At 47.0% G+C, this 6000-nt stretch overlaps 1 protein-coding gene across 1 annotated transcript in view; it reads left to right on the forward strand.

Annotated features, from left to right (window-relative positions):
* Window positions 1–6000, forward strand: part of ST6GAL1 (ST6 beta-galactosamide alpha-2,6-sialyltranferase 1) — a 145269-nt gene that overhangs the window by 84423 nt on the left and 54846 nt on the right. The gene's annotated exons all lie outside the window — the stretch shown is intronic.

The raw sequence follows: 6000 nt of genomic DNA on the forward strand, positions 1-6000 counted from the left end.
ATTCCTCCAAACTGAGCCTTGTCTTAGGGTCTTTCACCTTCTCAGTCTTGGTCCTTGGTCCCCTTTAGTTTTTTCTGGGCCCACCATTTTGAGCTCAGTTATCACAGTTATCAGCCTCTTGACTGAATTGATTGACCTGGATGGATGTGGTCAAAACAGGCAAGTTCACAGCTCTGCCTTTCCCAGGCCAGCACTAGGGTGAGGTGCAGGGAGGGCGGGAAGCCCAGGGGCAGCTCTCTTCCTTCTGTGGGCCTCCTTCTTACGTCTCCATCCTCCTAAGTCACATTCTGTGCTTGGTCAGCATGCAGGAGTTGGGACTGTTTTGAGGACTTGCTTTCAGGTTGTGGGGAGGGTACTGCACTGGCATGATAGCAATACATTCCTGAGCAAGTCATCTGGCCTCTCCCAGCTGCGGTTCCTTCATCTATAAAATGTTGACACAGTGTGTGTCAGAATGTTGATGTTCACCAGTGATTTTTCCTGAGATCTTTGCCAATTCTCAAATCAACATCCTTATGGTCATTGTTGCCAGGATCTCACTTATTGTGTACAGTAGTCTAAGAGGAGGCATTTTGTTCTTGCTTGACAGAAGACAAAATCACACACATGCCACCAGAGCACATAATTCCCCCTTATACTGTAGATGCAATCAAGCAAAGTTGAAAATCTAAGTGATTTCTGTTCCTTATTGATTCCACAAATAAAAGGCAGCAGGGATTTCTAAATCTGTTAAAGGAAATTCATCACTGAGTGTAAACCCTCCCTAACATGGGCTAGCAATTTTGTTTCTCTGGGAGCCATAACTCACAAGCCAACAGTTATTTCTATCACTTCCTAATACACGGAGGGTACAGCATCCCCCGCACACTGGGTTCCAGCCTGAGTGTGAGCTCTCTTCCATACGAAAGGACTGGCCCCTGTGAGCTTCTTACTGCACATACTTCACAATTACTCCTTAGCAGACTTGGGCTGTTTCATGTCTAGGACCTTTGGAGTTATTCTCAAAAGTGAAAATCCCAAATGTTGATTCTGTAAATGCCAGGGGTCAACTGTAATATTAACAATGGTCCAGGGCTGCTGGAGGATTCAGTGAGATAAAATGCTAAGTGTCCAGCATCCTAAGTGTGCTCTGTGCTTGGGACCTTCCTCATTCACTGAAATCCTTTGCTCTCAGGGTTAGGTGGGCATGGCTGTGGCTGAAAGAGTCATAGGTCAAACAAGGTGATCATCTTAGTACAGGCATTAAGAGTGCTGTCTTTCCTGGGTGCAGCAGCTCATGCCTGTAATCCCAGCACTTTGGGAGGCTGAGGTGGGCGGACTGCTTGAACCCAGGGGTTCAAGACAGCCTGGGCAATGTCATGAAACCCTGTTTCTACAAAAATTTACAAAAATTAGCTGGGTGTTGTGGTGCGTGCCTGGAGTCCCAGCTACTTGGGAGGCTGAGGTGGGAGGATCGATGGAGCCTGGGAGGTCGAGGCTGCAGTGAGCTGTGATTGAGCCACTGCATTCCAGCCTGGGTGACACAGTGACAGTTTGTCTCAGGAAATAAAAAAAAAAAAGAATACAGTCCTGGATTCAGACAGTTCTGGGTTTAAACCTTGGCCCTGCCATTTACTAGCAGAAGTCCTTTAACTTCTTTGAGATTCAGGCTTCTTATCTGTGAGATGGAAACGGTAACACGGTGCTGACCTTGGAGGGCTGTGGTGAGACTGAATGAGCTGTCGGATGTCCCGGGCTGGCACAGTGCCTGGCACGTGGGAACCCCCCAGGAGGCAATCATACTCACTTTTTCCCTTCCTATCTTTCTGTACAGAGCCACAGACCCAGCAGGTGCTTCATGCTTGTTGATGATTTCAGTTCCTGTCTGAAACCATTTTCTTGTTTACAAACTAACCATCTTCCGCCCCAACACACACCACAAGCCCCCGCAGTGGATGCCAGCCAGACGTTCTCCTCATCAAGCGCCACTTGCCTATCCTGTGCTTGGCAGTGCTAAAAAGGAGACAGAGAAGGGATATAATCTTATTTTTCTGACTGGAAGAATAAGATTCCCACACGCAGCACCTGGAGAAGCGGGCGGGAGTGCAGGAGAGTGTGTGTGCCTGTCAGGAGTGTGAGTAGAAGTCAACAGTGGTGGTGAACTCCTCACTGGAGAGTCTGAGAAGCTTCCTCCAGGGACATGGGCTGGAGCGGGAGCTGCCTTTGGGGACCTAAAGTGAAGGGAAACAGTAATGCGGGGAGGCAGTTCAGGGTTGAGATGAACCATTGAGTGATGACTTCTGTGGATCTGTCCCCCAAAGAAAAATGTCCAAACATTGGTGAGCGTGCTCCATTAAGCACCCAGAAAGTGCAGATATAAAATGTTCTTCTTGTGTGGTAAGGAGGGAAGCAAATGTGAAAACCCCCGGAGAACCAGCCCCTGCCTCCCAGGAGGCAATGACATGGGCCGAGAGCAGAAGTTGAGTTCTGGCCTTCACCGGGGATTGCTCAGAGGGTAGCAGCCCCTCTGCCCAAGAGATTGATCTGCAGCCATGTTGCTGCCTCTTCATTTAGTGACCAAAGACAAGACAAGATCACCACGTGGGGAGGAGAGAGAAGTGAAAGGCCCACCTCGATGCAATGGCGATTAGCTCTTTCTCCAGCAGTACTAACTCACCTTGGCCTGCTAATCAATGTGAATTCTTCAGAGGATGCGATTCCCTGTGAATCCAGGAGAAGAGTTGGTAACAGTGTAGCCTGAAATTCCTGGGGCCCTGGATTGAAGCTGTGGCCCTGCCACTTCCTCAGTAACTCTGGGCTGTTATTGGGCAGCAGACTTCCTAGGTTGTGGAGGAGTCTGGGTTAACTGGGGACTTTAAATGCGTAAGCCATGTGTTGACTCATTAACTATGTCTACCCTAGGCTGAACTGGTGTTCCCCGTCCCTTCCCAGGAAAGGCCTGGCCTCTCTCCCATTCTGCCCAAGGTCACCCTCTGTGAACTTTTACATTCTTCCTAACTATTTTGATGTTTATTGGTCCAGATCCATTAAATCAGAAGCTACTGAGGATAATATCAGGCATCTATATTTTTAAAATGCTTCCTAGGTGATATTGATGCCCAGGCAAGATAGAACTACAATGTTCTAAGTGGTTCCCTTCACCTATACCACTCACCTTTATGGCTATGAGATTAGGGGTGGGAGGGCAGGGGAGGGTTACACCAAGGGCCTTGAAGCTCTCAGGACAGACTTGAACAACCTTTTTCTCCTCTATGTTCCCTTCCCCTTTCTCTTTGTAGGGGGCCCATTTGGCCTTGGACGGATTCTAGCAAAGATGTCAGTTTGTTAAGACGAGAGAGGTAAACAGTTGTTGCCTTGGTGACTTTAAGGAGAGGTAGTTGCACTTCAGTGACTCTGGCAATTAGAAAATGTCAAGGAACACTGGCTCCGACTTCCTCCTGCCCAGATTAATAACACAAAAACTACAATGGACATGGATGGGAAGAACGGCCGCCTGGCACGATCCCCAGTCCTGGAATTCCGGGAGGACACAATTAAGAAGACATTATTAGACATTGTCCTCACTAAAGAGACAGTTAAAGTGGAGTTTGAAAAGGTCGTCAGATCCACGTTAGTAGGATTTCAGAGAAAATCCTTATCTTTGGTATTTCAGTAGAAATCTTTCCTGGTTTGTTGCCATTTGGTTCTCCTTTGCAATTTAGCATGTGAGAATTCCGGGCAGCCTGATTCCTTGCCCATCTTTGACAGCTCTGCTGCTGTGTCCTGGGGGAGGCAGGTTTCTGACGTAACTGCTGCTCTGCCTTTGCCTGGTGAGTGCTGAGATGGAGAGGCAGGCTGGTATCTGTTTGATCTGGTAGTCCAGGAAAATCATAGTTTTACATTGTTTTTCTCCTGATTTCTAAACATGTGAAACCAGATTCTTCTGGAGAAACATAGAATGCCTTAATTTTGCCTAGCTGGGGGCTGTTGGGGTAGTTTTTCTAAGCACTCTTTTGTGTCTAGCCAACCAGTAGAACCTGATTTTTGGGGAGGTGAGTTAGCCAGGGTTCTCTTGAGGGACAAAACGAATAGGATAGATGTATTGATAAAGGGGAGTTTATTAAGGAGTATTGACTCATGCGATCACTAGGTGACGTCCCACACAGTCCGTCTGCAGGCTGAGGAGCAGGGAAGCCAGTCTGAGTCCCACAGCTGGCGAACTTGGAGTCTGATATTTGAGGGCGGGAAGCATCCAGGACGGGAGAAAGATGTAGGCTGGGAGGCTAATCAAGTCTAGTCTTTTCACGTTCTTCTGTCTGCTTTTTATTCTGGCCAAGCTGGCAGCAGATTAGATGGTGCCTACCCAGATTAAGGGTAGATCTGCCTTTCCCAGCCCACTGACTCAAATGTTAATCTCGTTTGGCAACACCCTCACAGACACACCCAGGATCAATACTTTGCATCCTTCAATCCAATCAAGTTGACACTCATTAGCCATCACAGGGGGTATGCTAAGCAAGAATTGTGTCTATGTCTGTAATCACAAAGTTATAATTGTATTGGAGTAAGCTCCACAAACCAGAGTCCCTTGTCCAGGGTCTCCAGAGACCCAGCAGACACTGAGTATCTCAAAAAGCTGGATGGGAGAAGCATGTTCACTACAGCAAACCTGCGCAGCCAAGAAAATCAAGTTTCTTTGTTTTATGCTAAACTTTTATCAACCGACTGTGGTAGTCGTGGCAATCTCATGCTGTTCAGAACCTCTGACTGGCAACAGTATCTTTGTTCATTTGATAACAAATAAGAACTCAAATTTTAAATTAAAGTTAGTTGACAACATCTTTCAAATTCTTGGAATCATGTCGGGGGAAACAAAATACAAGAGGATATGATTTGATGTGGAAGAATTTAGGAGCTCTTGGCTTTGCTTAAATTAGGGTGTGCTTCTGTTGTTTCACTGGGATTGTGAAATGTTGGGATGAGGAGATATGAGAAATCTATAGCTGAATATGCTAATGATGGTTTTAGACCATAGAAATAAATATTCAGGAAGTCTCTACTGAGTAGCTCTGTAGGGTAATGCTAGTTACTAGAGCAAATAAACTCACGTCTTAACCATCGTGGCCCAGAAGTGATATGTGTTATTTTTACTCACATTTCTTTACCAATAACTAGTAAAATGATCCCATCTATATGCTGTGTGTGTTTGTGTGTGTGTAAAATGCAATCCCTCTCTGGGCAGTAATTTTCAGCACTAACTCTATATGGCAGAAGGAGCAAACTTTTGGTGGGGCAGCCAGCTATCCCTGATGTGAGGAAAGAGAAAGGGGGTCAGAGCATTAAGTGGCAGCTCAGGTGGCATACATTAAGAATCCAAGATCTTAGAGAAATGGGAGTCCTTCCTGGGAGAGGGTTTCTGGTGGCCAGGACACATGGAGCCCCTCTCGGAGGCACTGTGGCTAGTGCAGGTGCCCTCTGGAGGCAACAGGCTGTCAAGCACTCTAAGTCTAAGAACAGCAAGTTTGGGTTCTAAGGTCCAGATGACGGTGAGGTTTGCTCCCTGAAGATTAAGGAGATGAAGAGCAGGGCAGAGTAAACAGGTGTCACCAGAAGGTCAATGCAGTGATTAGCAACTGTAGTTGAAGTGATAAAGCGGAGAGGCTCGCAGTAGCCCTTGGAAGGGCCTGAGTAGAGGGACATGGGATGAAGAGCATGACCAGTTTGTCAGAATAATCTGGTCAGCCAGAGAGGCTGAGGCAGGTGGATCACGAGGTCAGGAATTCAAGACCAGCCTGGCCAAGATTGTGAAATCCCATCTCTACTAAAAATACAAAAATTAGCTGGGCGTGGTGGCGGGCACCTGTAATCCCAGCTACTCGGAAGGCTGAGGCAGAGAATTGCTTGAACCCAGGAGGTGGAGGTTGCAGTGAGCCGAGATCACGCCACTGCACTCCAGCCTGGGCAACAGAGTGAGACTCTGTCTTAAAAAGAAATAATAATAAAATAAATCATAACTCATGG

This window comes from Colobus angolensis, unplaced genomic scaffold, assembly GCF_000951035.1.
Source record: "Colobus angolensis palliatus isolate OR3802 unplaced genomic scaffold, Cang.pa_1.0 Scaffold56, whole genome shotgun sequence".
NCBI classification, from domain to species: domain Eukaryota; kingdom Metazoa; phylum Chordata; class Mammalia; order Primates; family Cercopithecidae; genus Colobus; species Colobus angolensis.